The following is a 19,079-nucleotide window of genomic DNA, read 5'->3' as shown; positions in this document are numbered from 1 at the left end:
AGTCTCACAGTGCCGTATGTCCCCTCACACTGCCCTGCAGTGGGGCAATGCTGCTGCCCCACTGTGAGGAGGGGAGCTCTGGTAGGCAGGACCCAAAGGACTGTTCCAGCCCTCACAGCCTTCTCTGTGACCCTGCCTGTCTCTCCTCTCAGCGTTGGTCCCCACCTGTTGAGAAGAATGTGATATTTCAGGGGGAAACAGGGTGTAATACCACAAGAGATAAATAATGTGGGATTCCAAATTGTGTCGGGGGAAAAACAGGGCTCTGGAACACCAAGCAGTGCTGCTAGCTGATATCGCTGACACCTATTTGTGAATAACAAGGGCCCACATAGCTGTCAGCATGGGACTGGCTGATTAGCTTTGGTCTGGAGCAGAGACAGGTGCCAATACATGATTAATTTGGAACAGACCCTTGGTGGCTTTTTAAGTTAGGAATTGTGGAGTTCCTCCACACAGAGATCTCTCTGTCAGCAAGACAGGCAAAACCCCAAATGGTAGAGGTGATCTAAACGCATCCAAGGGTTTGTGTGGCTGCTTATAATGTCCATCACCCAGCACAAGGCATGCAATGACATGGTTATGATTAGACCTCAGCTTCAAGCCATGACAAATGAAGTGGGCATGCTGATGCCAAAAGAAGAAGCTGAATGGTATATAGAGTTTCAAAATTATGTACCTCTACCAGGAAGATAATGATTTTATAGCACCTAAGGCTGCTTTTTCTTTAGAAGGTTTTCTTTCTTTGGATTTTGCCCAAATCACAACTCTTATTTGGTTCTAAATACCTAAAAGTAGAAATTTTTTTCAGTCCTTCATCCTAAAATCTTAAATGCACAGCATGCAGACTTTGGCATCAGAAAGGACTGACAGCATAACGATTTTACAAATATGTGAGGCTTAAAATTACCACCAGTACGGTCTTATTCACTGGATGCTGCTCTTGAGAATAAACCTGAGTACTGGTAAACATATTCCTGAATACGGTCTCAGCTGGTACAAATACCTTATCATCTTTCCGCACAGATTAAGAAAGCCCTTTATTATATAAATGTCCCCATTTTTTCCAATTGGGAACTGATAGCTTATGTATACTTAATTGTTGGTGTTGCTTGAGGAATGAGTCATCCTTATTTCCACTGAGAATTTCCCCGAACTACTTTAGTTCCATGTAGGGAGCTGTATTATTTTGCTTAATTATATAAAGATTTCAGATCACTAAGATTTTATGTTATTAACACAAACGTCAAATGATTTAAGCAAGTTCCTAGAATGCCTAAGTGGAAAAATCAAAGCAAGTGCCTTAGAGGAACTGCTTCTTAAGTTTTGAAAGGGTGGGCAAATGAAAAAAATTAGTTACTCGAGTATTTTGCTCACAGGAAAACTAATAAACAGAAAGGCATGGATATCTTCCTTTGAAGGTGAAACCTCCTATGGCTAATGTTTCACTTTCTTTTATTTAGCCTAAAACCCCACCCTGCAAAATCATAAACAGATCTTTAAATTTATGAGCTTGAGAGGTCTACCCACATGAGCTTTTGCAAGATCAAGACCTGAGAGAATGATTTCTGTTCATAAAGCACTTTTAAAGTTTTATGTGCCAAATTTTGAGAACAATCTATTTTCACCCACCCACTCTGACCTTATTTGCTCAGCAGGCACTATTTCTAGAACTGCCAGAAACTTCAACATGGCCATACATTTTGCTGTCGACTCTTGAGGAGATAAGGCTAGTGTTTTCAAATGCTTTATGCACTTAGTCAGCTGGTTGAATGGTTCCTCATAGATGTGCTGGGTACGGGATTTTTCAGTGAATGCAGATTCAGGGAGGCCCTGCATAGGTCTATTTATGCCATGATTACAGTCCTGGGATAAATTTCCTTTGAATGCAAAGCATGACTTGCACAGAGTCAAAATGGGAAAAAAATGGCCTTAGATAATCTTTAGTAGAGCAGAAACAGATGAAGAGCTCAGCTAAGAGGGATTCTGGTTCCTCCTCCCTGTCCTCTCTCCAGGAGAACCAGGTGGCTTTTGTCACAGCGAAAATCAATCATGCTGTTCCCTGCTCCCGTCTAGGCACTGTGTGTGAAATAAACCCTATTTCTAGGGTTTAAGTGAGATGCTATGGGAAACTGTAGTTTGCTTCAGCCTATGGATAATACACAAGGTAATAATCTAGTGCCAGATCTGGATTTAAGGAAAAGATCCTAAATATGTGTTTGCCCAAATCTTCCTCTTTTTCTAGGAGTTCCACGTGTGTGAGACAAGACATGGGCCTCACACCTGCTTAAGCTCTACTAAAAGTATTGAAAGGCATTAGTTGTGCTTTACTATTCAGTATCCTTGAGTTTCATACCAGAAATGTTTCTTAGATATTACCTTGCACTTCATGATTAAAAAGAATAAGAGGTGAGTAACTCCATAAGTGGTAGGGGAGCTTACAGGAATGTACCTTCCGCCGTGATAATTTTCTTCTCTTCCTCTCCTGAAAGATCCATTCACTGCACAAGCTGGTAGATGAATGGACAGTTTGCTGAATAAGACTGACAGTATCTAGTTTGAAATTCAGACTAGTAGCTAGTTTTTAAAGATAATAGCTTGTTTGAGCTTCTTAAGAAAATAAAAACTTCCTAAAAAACAAGTCTGATAAGTGTAATAGTTTCCCTGACCTTTTACACCTAGGGCCTCTAAGTTGTCTTCTGTAGTAATTACACTTTCAACAGGTTTATTTACTCTTTCTAAAATTCTCACAGATTTCAACTGTTGCTTTAGTTATTCCCTGACGAACAGCCTGCAGAATCATTTCAACCCATCCGAAATCTTCCATGGACACTACTCAAGCCTGTGGTAAAATGAAGCATCACACTAATAAGTAATAATGTTCAGCTCTTGAAGTTTCCTTTATATGTGTCTCAGATGCCAAATAAAAACTTAAGTTTGAGCATGCAGTCTGTGGGATTATTCCTACAAGTAGTCACTGTACAACTCAGCACATTTCTGGGACATACTGGCAATTGCCACGATATATCTATGATTTTGGAAACATCTTTTGTAGGCCCTGACGTGGTCACTGGACACAGTATGGAAAGGGATATCTTCTGAGAATTCACTGAATCCTTTTGTTGCTGAAGCAGAGTTTAGGAAATACAGGGAGTGCTGCATGGGCCACAGCACATAGCATGGCTACAGGATATACTGCAACAGGTTCCCATTTTACAGATGAATCCCAGTTGTAACTGTGAAATTTTACAAGGCTCAGGCAGATCCTCTGTGGTGCCCACCCATCCAAATTCATACTTTGGCAGCCTGGATACTCAGAGGGGACCCAGTTAGCCCAGTTTCAGTTAGCTGAAATAATTGAAGAAAACACAAAACATTGCTGACTAATCAAACCATTCATATATTACAAGTAAAATTATCTCCCATTGGTTTATCCTACAGAAAGTGGGAGAGTTTGAGCTACAGTTAAAAGCTGAAAAAAGCAGCACAGAGGATTAGATAAGCTCAGTTTCAAATTCCTGGCTATCATCTAATTCACCAGGCCCAATTAATTTAAATATTTTAAAACCTGATTTTAAAGTAATATAAAATATTTATAGACTGTAATTACAAATGACAGTGAAAAGCAGAGTTGGTTAGTTCAGACAAAAGTATCAACGGAGTGAATTCGGGAGCAAACACCTCCTCTGGAGTTTTATAGCTTTCTAAAATGTTTATATTGAAAACCCAAGAACCTTTCCCTTGTAACTCCTGGGAACCAACTTTTTCCCAGGTGTATCCTACTATAGGGATTGGGCATTACTTTAATGTGTAAGTAGCTCACCAGAAGGTGCTGTGCTAGAAATCTAAATATGGTTACAATCTCTCTGCAGGGCATGACAAAATAAGAGGTTCTAGGAGGACTTGGAGCTATCACCTCCTGCCAGTCTAATCACTAAGACAGCTTGTGGTTCTCATGTGCACGCTTAGCCATCAGCACTAAACTATTGTCACAGGGCTGACAGTGGAGATGAAATGGGTAGCAATTGCTGGCCTGATGTCACAGTGCTCTTCTCTGAGCCTCAGCATGGATAGGATTGGGAAGCATCTTTCTAAGTTAAGGTCAAGATACATCAGGGAAGAAAAGGAGGGCAATATTGTTCTCTTCATCCCTCAGCTGTGGAATACAGATATTTTTAAATAAAGAGTTAATAGGTAGAAATCACTGCTTACAGCTTGTCTAAAGAGAATCTACATCTCTCTCGGTGTAATTGAGCAAGAAAAATATGGTGTAGGCTGTATCTTTGATGTCTTGCTGGATGGGACTTACAAAACTGTGATGGCTTAGAAGTAAACATCAACACCATGCGTTTTCAAAATGAAAAAGCTGAGATCAAATTCCAAACATCACCAGATACCTCTGATAAATCACTTGTGAAATCGACATCTGCTGCTGTTGCGTGAAGCTGAGGTAATGCTACTGAGACTCTGCTGGAGGGCCAGCAATTCAAAACTGTGTGCCGAAAGCTTGTGCCATAAAGGTGGGAGCAGTGGACAAACTCTCATCAGCAACAAAAAGTAGCTGTCCAAATATTGCATGATAGGCACCGTTACAAGAACATGGAAAAGAGGAATGTCTTTAGTGGAGATATAAATAATGCACACAGGCACAAACACATAGGCTGTGTGAGCTGAGATAGACTGCCTTTCAGGGCAAAACAGAAGTTATTTGCAAAAGGGCAGAGGACTATGGATTATAAACTAAGTGTTGAAAAGCTGGTACTCCATAAATATGGTAAGAGTAGTTTATCTGCAAGAGGATTCAAAGACCAAAGAGAATTTCACATGCTTAGATGAATGTATTCCTGAAATTCTGCAACTCAACTGTGACTTCCCTCAGTGTGCAAATGGAAAGCAGAGACTTGATTTATTTATCAATAAATCCACAGCATAATTGAACATACAGAAAAAAATAGTGCCTGAGGATAGTTGAAGCAATATTAAACTACCCCCCAATGTTTGCTGAATCTGCCACTTTTGTCCCTGCAAATTTCACTGTGTTATGACACTACTGCGTGGGGAATGGTTCTCTCAGTGCGGGGGAGGAATCTGTGTAGGACACTCTCTGCTTTCCTCTGTTGCTACCTTTAAATACCCTCTGAGCTCCTTTCTGGGTATCCTCTGTCTCAAACCATAGACTGTGTGGTGCTGGAGAAGAACACGGAAATGCTGGCCACAATGTTCAGAGGGGCCCCTTTGTGTCCTCCTTTCAGCTCCAACCGAGTTCTTGCTCATGCATCTCATAGAGTCCTTTCCTGAACTCTCCCTGGACTCTCTGCAAAAGCAGAGACAAGAAAAAACAGAACGAGAGCTTCCAGCTTCTCTGGGAGATAAAGATACAGGGAAGGCTCTTAGAGGGTGGGTAGCAGAATAGGTATTGCTTATTCCCCAATTCTGCCTTCCCCACCTTCAGCATCTCTACTCCTTTGTCTAAGTCCTATACCTCTGTTAAAACACAGCTGAATCTGGAATCATCAGAGTCAGCAAAAAGATACTGACTTGTTTTACTTACCTCTGATCTTTGAAATGCTAGATCCACATTTTCAAGTTTCTTTTTGGGTTTTTTTTTGTTGTTTGTTTGTATGTTTGTTTTTAATTAAAATTAGGGTGTATATGCAACTACAAAACTATGCAACTACAGCATTTCAGGAGCTGAGGAAGGTAGGGCTGGCAAGGAGCTTAAAGGATGTTTGGTGTAAGTCCACCTCTGCTGAGGTATGTGGATCGAGTATACCCAACAAGGTTGACAGCTGTGTTATCTCATCTGTTCCTTAAAACCCCAAGTAATGGAGATTCTACAGACACTCTAGCAGCCTGTTCCAGTGCTTACCTAGGTTTATAGTTAGAAAGATAATCTAAATCTCCTTTGTTGGAAATTAAAGCAATTTTTCCTGCCCTAACCTCAGTGGGTAATGGATTACTGTCTTCTTTTAGTAGCTTCTTACACACTGGAAGTCTGTTATCCTACTCCTCTCAATTGTGTAAATGAAACAAACTTGGTTTCTCCAAACTTTTCTCATCGCTTATGTGTTTATAGGTTTCTATTTATTCCTGTTCCTGTCCAGTGGGACTGAACCTTTTATTTAAAAATATGGTACTTAAGCCAGATTCAGTGTAAACTGGTAAACCTCCAATAGTTCTGAGCACAGCAGAGTAACGATGTTTGGCATGTTACAAGCAGTGCTACTGTCAGTACATTTTACAAGATTTGCTTTCTTACAAGTACATCTCACTTCTCATTTACTGTGGATGTTATCACCTTCAGATCTTCCAGGCTTCTGCTGCCTTTTTGGTATGTGGAGATTTGGCTTCTCCTGCGTATATGTAGTTCTTTTTATTTCACTTGAGTGAATGTGACCTTGTTGAATTGGGATCATTTCCCTGGTTTACCAAGAGCACTAGTTCTAATTGTGGTGCTATAGTATTTCCAGTCCCTTCCAAAACGGTGTCATTCACAAATATTATAATCTCTAATTTATTCTTTCCAGTTATAGCTTGTTTAAAGTTAGGCTGAGAAATCCATGGTTTCTTGAGAGTTCCTTTTTCCATTTTCTTGAGAGCAGGTACTATATTTGCCCTCTTCCAGTTTTCTGGGACTTGACCTATCCTCCACACGTTCTGAGAGATGATAACTAATAATTATGAAATTGCACTGGTTAATTTCTTAACAGCTGTAGGGGAACAGGTCTTGCTGTCTAGAATATATGCAACTTAGCTAAATCTTCTATAATTCCTTCTCCATTGTAGTTCACGCTCTATCACCCTGTTAGAACAAATTGTGGTAAGGATCAAGTTACAATTAACCTTTTTTGAGGTAAGACCCTGAGATAGCATTTCAAGAGTGAGCAAAATTGCTACTGCGTCCTCTTGGCTCCCTTCCCCCTCCAAAGAAAATCCCACAAAGCTTCTGAGAGGAAGAATTAGCAAAAAGTAGTGAGAGAAAGCAAAAGCTGTTATGGCAACTTGAACTCTTCCTTATTTATCTCTTTGTGTTGTCTGCTAGACTTCCCTCTTTGTTCTAATTAATTGGCAAACTACTGTTAAAGTCATTCATTTCTCAAAACTTATTTATTTTGCCTCACAACATTTATTTGCACAGCACTACTGTTGTGTACAAAGATTACTCTTTAATGGAGTTCAGAACACTCTTTCACAGCATGCATTTCTGTTCAGTCCAAAGAATACAATACACCATATACATGAGTCTCTAACTTAAATTAATCTTATTTAGTTTTACCCTGCTTGATTACTCTTTATGTGCTTTCTTAAAGTCATGCGATTTTTACTCATTATTTTGACTATTTTAATTACTTGTTTTCACAATATATTTACAGGGATATTCCACAGCTTTTTTCAAAACAGTTTGTATTACCTAACTGAAATAGATTTATTTTTACAAGAACAAAATTAAAAGAACAGTCTTTTTAGATCTCAGGTGTGTATTTAAGTAAAAGTGAGTCAAAACCAGTAACTCTACACTGAACTCTTTAAAATTTGGGACATTGGAGAAAATGTTGGCACTGTTTCAGCGTGTCTGGATGTGAACATACCCCATGCGAAGGTCTGTTTTATAGGCTATCTTGGCTGCAGCCATGCAAAGCACAGCAGGAAGACACATCTGCAAGAGGGTGTATATTTCTGGAGATCAAATAAAGCTGTCTATTGGCAGTGTTGATCTGAACCTCTACCCAGGTTTGATCTTCAGTTCTAGCTTACAGACACAACAGGGAAAAAACCTACATGTGAAAGAAAGGGCTTTAAGATGAGTAAGCGTCACCTGCAGTAAGGCTGAAATCTCTAACCTTGGCAAAGGTAGAGGACATCAATACTGAGACACTCAGACCTGGTGCAGTCAGTCTTGGGAATTCATGGAGGCAGCACCCAGACCAATCTGTCTCAGTCAGGGCAAAATAACAATGAAGATGGCCCCATGCTGGCTTAAGCAGACTGTAGAGCCTCCAGCAGATCCTGGCATTCATTCAAGCAGTGGAAGTCAGCTGCTATGCTATCAATACTCAAACTAGATGATAGAATAAGCTATGGTAACGTGTCTGCTCACAGGGCAGGCCCATTTCAAGACAGGAGTCTCTGGCTAGGTCTGTACCGCAGCCCACACAGCCACATACTGTAAGCACTGACTTGGCAAACTGCAACGGTGCAAAGCCCAGCACAGGCTGCAGGGTCCACTTGAGAAGCTGCCCCAGCCCTTCAGCAGTTGCTTTGACCTCCAACGGTGCTGGTAACAGCACCGACACCAAGGAGTCTGAAGGGAGTGTGGGTGCTTGGAATACTCTGTGTGCTCTTGTTAGCCAAGGGGAATGCACGTTCTATACTCCGACTATGCTGGTTGTTTCCCTGAGGACAGCGAAACAGGCCAGGGCAGAGGAATGCCTGCAAAAAGCAGTCACAAGGGGGAAGAAAGATGAAGCTGTGTTTTGTTTCTTATCATTGTTATTTAAGTGACCGGTTAAGCCAAAGTCTGTAAGTGATAGACAGGAATAACACCTACCTGATCTGAAAACGGGAGCCTCAGTGACTTTCACATACACTGCAGATAAGCAATATCTTGCTTGGTCATAGATGCACGTATTAACACTGCTATTACTGCCAGTGTCTAAGAGGGCAGCTGTCCTCATCTGCACATCCAACAGATGCACAGATGCTACTAGTACCTCTGCTTGGTAGATAAAGCCAGCCAGTAATATCAGCAGACTCCAAGCTAGCTTTATCTAACTAGCATAGTTACTAGTGATACGTGAGGGGCATGCAGGTCTCAGGAGCAGCCCTCACAGATACTGGCAGTAACACTGTCAAATGCTCAGTTAAGGGTGGAGATGGCTGCTGCCAAACATTTTAAATGCAGAAAGAAAGCCAAGTTATTTATCCCATTTTATTTACAGTAATAGGGGACTGTTGAACAGCATGCAAGTGCACCACAATAAAATCAATAGAGAATATTAAAAGCAGAAATAAAGATCAGCCAACCTGAGGAAACCTCTAACTTGAATGAAAGGATCTAACAGGAGGGCAAACTGAACAGCTCAGGAAAACCAACCCACCAAAACAAAAGAGGACAATTCCCCGGTTTGATTGGATAAATCCTGAGCCTTTCACGGAAACAAACTGCCCTTGACATGATGGTTTCTCTGAAGTCTTTAAAGGGAATTTTGCTCAGCGAGTACTTGAAAAAGTTTCATAATCAAGGACCTGAAAATGCATAATCTCCACTTGGTCTGATCTCAGGTGAATATAATTCCAGATCTGATTCACCTACACTGTTACTGCAGGACTGGAAGCCAAAGAGAGCATCTAACAAGTCAGCAAGTCACACTGTCCCTTCTGAAGTCAACATGAGTTTTGCCATTGGCCTTAAAATAGTAGCAGAAATTCTTGCCCTATGTAGAGGGATGTTGGATTTCTGAGTATAGATGAATGCTCTGCTTTCAGACGTAAGCAATAGATGGCTGGTACTCTAAGTTAGCAGGACTGAAAGGTTTCTCTGTGGTAAAGATACTCAGATTCTGAGACAAAGTCTAATGGGCAAAGCTCAAGTCTGACTAGAAAAGCTGTTAGCTGGATTACTGACCCAGGTTAGTCCAGTTTGTGAACGATTTATATGACAATGTACCAAGAAATCTGTTTTTAAAAAGCCAAAAATGTGTTCCCTGTCAGGCTGATTTCTGGTTTAACTGGACTGTAAATGAACTATCAGATAGCTACCCATTAGTGGAGGTTACGGCACTATACTTTGCTGAATATCCTCTCGGCAATTGCCTGATCTCCTCAGGTTGTTTGTAAAAGGGCTGTGTTAAACCAGCTACCTCAGCTCTTACTGCAGTATTTCAGATGGCTGTCATTGCAACAATGGGTTAGAGATGTCACCCGGCTTGTTTCTAACCAAAGACTGTATAAAACTGGGAGGACAACATAGAGATGGAAACTTGTAAGCAGGTTGAAATATTTAACCTGAAACTTCAGAAAATTGTATTTGATCCAAAACAATTCTTTTGTGTGAAAATCTGACCCCTTAAAAGTTTCTGAACTTTTCTCAAAGTTAGAAATTTTGAATTATCACTGTTAAGTGATGGCTGTTTTTTAACTATCCTTTCCTTCGTCTTTCCTTCATTCTTTTCTGCCACTGAATGTCTTAAAATGAATGATCTGAGGGTTCCATTCTTTACTTTTCAACTTTGCTGTTTCTCTATTATTTAATTTTCTTGTTCTGCTGCTTTTCAAAACTTTTATGTCTCTGGTAAAGTTAAAGAACAGAAAGAAATTTTAAAAAGAACTCTGTCAGTCTCTTAGCTGGTAATTGGAGGGTTCCAAAAACTTTTCAGCTGCACATTCCAGTTCCACTGATCCCAAATAATTGTCCAGGTAATTGAATTGGAAGTGGTTCACATTCCTATTCATAAGTGCAAGGCCCAAAGAAAACAGCGAGTAATAAAAAAGAACTGTGGTCATTGCTCATACTGAGAGTGGCCTGTGCAGTAGAGAAAGAGGGGTAGAAGGGGGAAAGGTCCAATGGGGACCTTTGAAAAGTCAACTTCAAAGAGTTTCTATTAAGGCTGTAAATTAATATTTGCATAAAAGAGAGAAAGTTTTAAAATATGAACACACACGCACACTTCTACATTTACAGGAGATGCTTATTCCATCTCGTAGTTCAGCTAAAAATTCTATGCCACAGAAAGCAGTAATTATTTCGGCTTTGCATATTGTAAGCCTGGTCACTGTCATTCTTCCTTTGCCTCCACATGCCTCAATGCCACATTTTCTACAATCGTGGGGAGATTGCCTTGGCTCTCACTCAGCTGGCTCAGCTAATGCAATTCACAGGCCTTCAAATGTAAGCTTGTAAACTATTTAGTTCTTTTTCTCTATAACAGCTTGTCTATTAACAGCTCATTCAATGGAGGAGGGAGAAGAAGCTAGTGAGACCTCTTTTGGTATTGTTCAGCAGTGACCCTGGCTTTCTCAGATTGGTAGCCAATACTCACTAAACAGTGTTTGTCAGTACATGTTGTTTTGCTGGATAATAGTATATTGTGCTAGCAGCGGTCTGTATTAGTAGCAGGTAACAATGAGCTGGCAAAGTAAGTCTCCGTGTGGCACGGTAAGGTCATAAGAACGATGTATAAAAATCCAAGTGAAAGCTCGTTAGGATGGTCTGATGCAGTGCTAGAAAAACCTGTGCCACCTTGAGAGTTCTTTGTCAGCACTTCCCTTTGTGCATTGTTCAGGAACCTCATCACTCTGGGTTGAGATGGACTAGGGGAATGAGGGTGGTTCACCCCTCAAGATACGCTACGTGATTTTCAGGCTGTATGTCCACTGCTCATGGCCTGTACTTCATGAAAGGTGTGTTTTGTCAAGATACCAGGCTCATTAAATCCCAGGACAGGTGTACGCAGAGACTGCTCACGCCGTGGACCATTATTCTTGTAACTATATGGTAGAAGGCTATGCTATACATTGCAATGAAAATGTGATATTGAAACAGCTGAATCCTGCTCTGGCATTGCTGTTCCATTTTCGCTGTGCTGAGATAACGTGTTGCCATGCCATGCAATGAACCTGCCACACCCTCTGCTTTCCTAAATGATTACATAAAATCTGTAGTATTTTATTACCTGATAGCTGAGATTTCTTGAGCTTTTCTTAGTGTTCTATATGGAAATACCAGGCAAGTTGGTGGCTTAAACAGTGTTTAATAAAGAGAATTGTGCTTGACACAGATTTCCCCACCAACAAAATCCTATCCACCTTACTCATAAGCAATTCATTTATAGAAACATCGTGGTTTAGGCTTTGTTTTTTGCCCTGCCAAGTGTTGCAGATCTTATGTTCTCTCTCAGACAAACTGACAAAGCTGCAGTACAGAGAAATCTGGTTTCAAAGCGAGTGATTTATGAAACCTGAACTTTTCCGTGCATGCAGAGAGACTCCCCCGTGTGGTACGACTGCTTTGGCCGATGCCACTGACGGCAGCTCAACTAGCGGGGCTGCCGGAGCTGGGCAGGCTGACATGTCGGCAGTTAACGTAATTAAATGTGGCCCAGTGAAGACTCCCATGTTCAGAAGTGGCCATCAGTTTGCAATTAATGTTGACCGCTAGAGAATAATGTTGTTCTGTTGTGTTTCTGCTGTAGAAAAAAAGTGTAATATTTTACTAACTGTGATGCTTTGGGAAGAATTATGAGGTCTCATATTTCTTTACCATGAATTAGTCTTACAACTTTATTCTCAGTTTCCTTTTTCTTCAACAATGTGTCTTGAGATGATATCTTTAATAGATGCTAAAATCTATTTGGACATCATTAGTTATTTTAAAACCTGGAACTGTAAGTTCATGTTGATTAACAGAACAGTTCAAGATTCTAAACACATTTTAATTGTACTCCTCTTTAGGTCATTTATGATAAACATTCCCCTTTTTGGCTCAGTTCTGAAAGCTTCGTTTTCAGTCCAGAATGGAATGCTTTTACCCAATAAAAAATTGTTAATTAAAATTTCTTCTACTATCTATTGTATATCTTAAATACATTTTCTTGGGCATGGGCCAGAGGAAGCAATTGTGTTCTTCCAAATTAAAGGGCTTGACTCTGCCCTATATTATGCTGGCTCAAATCTACCTGTCAGCTGGATGAAGAGACATTAGATTTACACCAGTGTAGACGAGGGGAGAATTTGGCCCAAAGTGTTTATTGTTCTCTGGAACTTGGCATCCTCTTCTCCCATTCTCCTCCTGAAATCAACATAAAACAGATGCTGAAATTCTAAAATGTTTTAAACTCTCCAATACCGTAGCTATGAGCACAGTGCATTGTAACCACCAGACCTTGATGGCACAAAGATATGCATCATGAACATGAAATCTGGGTAGAAGAGATAAGGGCACAGTCTTGCAACACTTCCAAAGTAGCAAAACACTGTAGAAAGTAACAACTGCATTTTTGTGGTATTTGGTCATATCCCTCCTTGCATTGGCAAAACTTTGACTTGGATCCAAGTAGGTGTAGTTCCAAGAAAGTGAATGCCCAGTCATTTACATCAGTGGAGTTGTGCCCAGCTACAGTGGATCTATATTTGATGACAATTGAAAAGATGAATGAAAACCATTTCAGTTGCATTAGGGATGTAAGCTGGCAGGGGTTTGGATTACTGCTTATTCAACTTTTTGGATGGCATCTTTATACTTCCAAGAAACCCTTTTTAGACCGGGCATCAAGAGGAGACAGGATGAACTCCAGCAAGAAACTGTTTGCAGACAAGTAGCTCATGCTCATGACACTGATCTTTGGCTGGAGAGTAAGGGAATGGAAAGCAAAACTAGAGAAAACAAAGGATACTTTGTGGGTGTGCTGTACTGCCAAATCTCAGTGGCCTAGATACGTTGTTGTTGTTGTTTAGCTATTTCCATCAGTGCTTATGGGTATGTATTGATCTGACTAGCACTCATGTCTGTGGGGTCACTGTGGGTATCTGATTTTATCCCTTTCTTTGGAAGGTTTATTAATATTGACGCTTCTTCATTTAATTGGAGCACTGGCTATGGAATCCCTTTTTAATGGAATCATATTAGCTAATGTGCTGCCTGTCCACACTCAAATCCAGAGAGCTTCACACAAACCCATATTTGACTAACTGATAATGTTATAAGAAAAAAAACCCTAAAAACACACATCTGTGAAACCAGAGAGGAATGGCAAAGCCAGAACTATGCTGCAACCTGTAACCTGCATTTCTCTATCGCAACACACGGGGCCCAAAATAAAGTAAGAGTTACTTGTCCCTGTAACACACAAATGTTATTTCTTTCCTTGTTCTGTCAAGGCCTCCCCCCCACCCCCACCCACCAGGGGCTGCATTCATTTCTGGAATGTAATTATTCACATCTGTACAAGCTGTTGTAAGATATTACCAACTAAAAAAGGTAGCCAAAACATACAAGTTTGCACATCATCTTATAGCTGCACTCAAAAAAAGTGTATCTCCGAAAGAATATGGGTTTGGCAAATGTTCCTCTTTAACTTTCTCTTCTTTCCTTAAACAGATTTGGAGACTGGTTCTACCATTTATAGAACAGATCTTTTTTTTCCTTAAAGTGCTCTCCTGGGATTGGCTAGGAAAGTGTTTTTTGCAGTCTGTTTGATTGGTCTTCATTGTGGAGCAGTTTCAGAGGCCTGGCTTTGGATACCATTTGCAATGGGTTTATCTTGGAAGGTCATGTCTTGTTACAAAGCCATTATTGCCTCTCTCCCTTGGGACCATTACACACCTGTGGCTTTACCCTTCACAACCTCACACATCTTCTTGACATCCATGCAGGAAGGCAGGAGCATGTTGCACTAACTCCTTTGACAGAAAGCAGCAGTGAAATGGAAGAGGGGGGAAAGAACAGCAGAAATTCCACCTTCAATAAATTTATTCATTCTCACCAATTTACTTATAGGGGAAAAGATGGAGTCTGATGTTTTGGTTGTAATGCATGAGACCTTTAAAAGAGTAGATATCCCATTGTGATACTGGCTTTCTGGAGTCCTCTGGAAGACAAGGGATCTGGAAGTCGAGGTTATTAGAGACAAGAAGATTGCTCATATTAACCGTGTCTATAATATGTCTAGGTCCAGCACACTGCACCCATGCTGTTCCTTACAGCAGCTTATATTCAGCCTGAGTTCATGCTGCCTGCAAACCCTGCCTGTCCTTGAGTCAACTTCACTGTGTAGAAAAAACCTGACAGTTGCAGTTATCTCACTGGCAAGCTGCATGATAGTGTTAAAAACATCGAGGCTGCATAGAGCCTTCCCAGTCAAAAGGATTTTTGCTTTTCTGCAACTGATGTTCCCAAGACTTACATTGAATTCAAATATTATTGAAACCTATAAACAATTTTTTCACCAACAATGAAAGTTCGTAAGTCTTTTGTCTCATTAGTTTCCACCTTAAATTCTGCAAAGATAGGGTATTCCTGGTGAGCTATTTACACGGTAACAGACAAGCAGGACAGTGAGTGGGGTCTTCCATGCTCATCCCCCACCTCCAATCATTAACATGCTTGCTCTACTCACTGCTACACTGATAATAGTTTTTTTTCTTCTTTTCTTTTAACAAGAGAGGATTTGTGAATTAAACACACACTTGCAGCCCTAGCAAGGTCATACCACAGGACTCTGAACTACAGTTGCTTTTGAAAGAGAGAAACTCATTGCTGATCAGTCTGACCCTCCACCACACTGGTTACTAACATACACTTTTGCAGAACACAGTCATTTTGAGGCCATTTCAGGAGACAAAAGAGCCGTATGACTTCAAGATTAAGATGAAGCTTTCAAGTAGGTATTTCAGCATGTGACCAAGTGTCTGTTCTGAATGATTTAGCCTAAGGGTAGCCTAAGGTGGAGGTTCCTTTTATAGACCACAAGAAAATAAATGTATTGGTCTTCGAAAAGAACCTTGTGCAAAAACCCTGTGGGACACGGCCCAGCCAGGACATCTTGGAGTATCACTCAAGTCAGCACTCAGATACCCTCATTCACATAATGCTGGTAGTGCTACAGATGTGCAGCCTAATAATACTTGCAGTAATCTCTGACCTACAGCATATGTCTTTACCTAGAGTTTGCATCACCCATCAACATCTTTCATACATTTTGCTTTACCTGCCTCTCTGGGTTAATCTATTTTTGTGTCTTCATAAATCAAACAACACAGCTCATTGCTATGATTATATTGAAATAAAGCCCTCTTTTTTTTTCTTATCACAGCTACTTTGCTTGCCCTCCACCTCTGTTTCACAGCAGGTTCTCAGATGCCTTGTTAAGACTTTCAAAACCTCATAGCATACTCTGAGAAGAATGCATCTGTCCTGAGGCTACAAGAAAGTAACTCTGCAATAATGTAATTTATGAAACTCCAAGTTCAGCATCCTTTTTTTCCTTTCTATGCAAAGCTAGACAGGAACTAGGGCTGCTGAATTAACCTGGAAGTTTATACCTCACATTACTTATGATCTGAACTGTGGCTGCTTCTCAGTACTTCACGTTGATTTATCCTTTCAGGGCTAGATCCTCACCTGGTATTTTCCCCACAGGTTAACCATTCCGGTGAGGCTAGCTGGATGTAAATCAGTGAAAACTCATTCCTTTCTTTCTAAACACAAAAAAGTGTATCTTTCTATATCCGATTTTTTTCTTTGATTTTTATTTCTCCAATCCTTTATATAGTCATTATAGATGTTAAGAAGCCTGTTTTGGACATGATTAATGCTATTAATATTTTTCTAATTCAATAAACCCTCTCATCTTTGAACTCCTTGCAATATTTTTCTGCTTTCTTCAGCTTTCCACTAATTCAAACATATAACAAATGCGAGTCTTCGTTTCAGTTTTCTATTATTTCTTATGTCTGATCAAATAAATTAACAGACTTTCATTTCTTTCCCAGGAGTGATGCCCGTATGTTGACGAAGGCAACATAAAAATATCACCTGTTCAAACAGGAGGAAAAAAAAGATAAAAGTTATCTTTTATTCACTGTTCCATGCAAACCAGAGGTGCTCATCCTATTCCTTTCACCTTGACAGCGCCCACTATGTTTAACGGTAAATACTGCAAGATTTACAGAACACCCATCAATCTGGTTTAACTGCACTGTATTATAATGTCCCTTTACAATCTCTTCATACAGTAGCAGTTATTTTAATCACACCACAGTACTTCAGTCATTGGGAAAGAATCAGCTGTCCTATCTAATGTACACGCTCCCCAGTCAAATGGCACCAGTCCGGCAGAGCAGCATGCTGCTAATGCAGTTTTCTCTGTTTGGATAGTTAAAGATACATCTCCAGGCCAATTTTTACCTGTGTATTGTTGATAGACAGCGTGCCGCAGGCAAAGAGATACTGCAGGAAATGGATTCTCATTTAACCGTGTTTAATTTTGTTCTCTGGATCTCCATTATACATCTTTCCATTTCCCTGCCCACCCCAATTGCTCATGTGAAACAAAGCTACTTCCGCCACTACAGCTCCTAAACTGATGTGTGACGATGCAATGATTGATTTGCCGCTCCAGGAAAAGTGGGTCATTGTACACGTACCACAGCATGCTGAACCAAGCCGACATTGGGGTTTTACAGATTTTTTTTTTTTTAGAAGTTCAGACCTGAGGGGACTACCGTGAATATCCAGCCTGAACACTTCTGGTTTTTGATGGGAGCACTGCCATTCTAAAATCTTCCGTAGCAGCTTATAGAGGTCTGAAGTCATCTGTGCTCTTCAGGAGACAGTATTCTGCTTACATATTTTATATCTTACTTGCATGTTTGCTCAGAGGATGGAAAATGTAGAATTCCTCCACTTCCAAGATATGGGGGCAGTTTCAGATTTGTCATTTTCCAGGATAGGAAACCCTAAACTAGTGTAAAAATATATTTTAAATATAAAATGGTGTAATTAACAGCTTTTGCAATGGATTTTGAATCAGTGAGAAAAACACTGATGCAAACTGCTCTTTGAAAAAAATCCACTACTTTTATTCTTCTTTTGTGAGATTGTAATACTGTTTAATAACTTTTCTCATGTAATGAGACCTGTTGAAACTCACTTTAAGATTGCCTCTTACAATACCAGGGAGCCATCATTTGAAGAGGTGAGTCTCAGTACTGGAGGAGAACCTGCCTACCTATCTATCTGCTGCATTAGCTCAGCAAAGTTAGGAATCAGTTGCTGAAAGGGGAATATTTCGCAGGTTTTTCTGGAGTGGCCCAATAAGTAACTGAGCAAAGATGTCACTGCAGAATCCAAAAGGTCAAGGCAGGTGGGGATTTGTTTTTCGGTTTTCATAGGAGCAAAAAATTCAGGGAAATTTTGCTCTTGAAATTTTGCTCTTAAAATTTTATCTTTGTTTTTATGAGAGTTGAAACCAACCTCCAAACCCCACCTGTTTTGGGAAATGATTCAATGAACAGTAAGTTGGATAAGAACTTTCTTCAGGGCCTATAAATTTTTTGCTTCGTTTTAGATAAATCCTTACGCAAGCACCTTCTCCACTCTTTGCGCACCCCAAAGGGTGGCGCCCTCAAGGGCATAGAACATCTAATCAGGTCCTTAAATCCTTACACTGGTAAAGTCCCTACTGGGATAAACAGTTTTGCCTAGTAAGGACTGCACTTTTAACTTCCAACTGTAATTTTTGGCAGGCACAACCTGGGATGTGGAGAGAAAGTCAAAGGAAAGCCTATGAATGCCTCCTAATCAGGGGCCCTTTGGCTGCAGCGTAATCCACTGATTCGGCACCCTGTGCTGGTGGGGTAAACCTGGATGGACACAAAGCCACAGTCTCTTCCAGAAAAGTCAGAGCGCAGCAGTGGTAAGTACCCAAACCCTGAGGGCTCTGCTCTAGTGATCCCTAGGTTGAGGCAGGGGGAGAGAAAATCACTGCCATTCCACTGAATAAATATGACTTCTGCATTTTCCTACTCTGTTCCTCCTCCTGCTGCCCATCTCCTCTCCTCTGGAAACACCACAGATGTGGAAGGTTTGCAGGTAAGCAAAGAGGAGATGGTCACAGCAAATGACAGAGCCAGAGCTGAGCACAGCACGCACTGATAAACCCCTGCCAAACCCTTTCCCTTCTGAAACAGAATCCCTGTAATGGAAATAATTACCAAAGAAACAGACAAAAACTACTTCTGAATGAAATTTAAGCTTCAGCAGACCACAGCACCGCCAGGAAATGCCAAGTACAAGCAACCATCCCTTCATCCTGAATTCACACCATTTTCTGTTTCTGTTTCCTGTGCAAAGTTATCAATCACTCAGAAACTGCTGCCGGGGGGCCTGTGGATCAAGATTTGGATGCAGAGTGCCTTGGGACAGCCTTCACCTGACTCTGCAAAAATATCAGACAACTATCTCATTTTGAGGGGGCTCTCTGGAAGTACATAGTATAATACAGAATACTGGGAGAAAAAACAGCAATTTTGTGGGGGACCTCTGGCATTACCCAGAATGATGCGTATTACTGGGGGAGAAA

Source organism: Gymnogyps californianus, chromosome 13 (genome assembly GCF_018139145.2).
Source record: "Gymnogyps californianus isolate 813 chromosome 13, ASM1813914v2, whole genome shotgun sequence".
Classification (NCBI taxonomy): Eukaryota; Metazoa; Chordata; class Aves; order Accipitriformes; family Cathartidae; genus Gymnogyps; species Gymnogyps californianus.
This window is presented reverse-complemented; position numbering follows the sequence as displayed.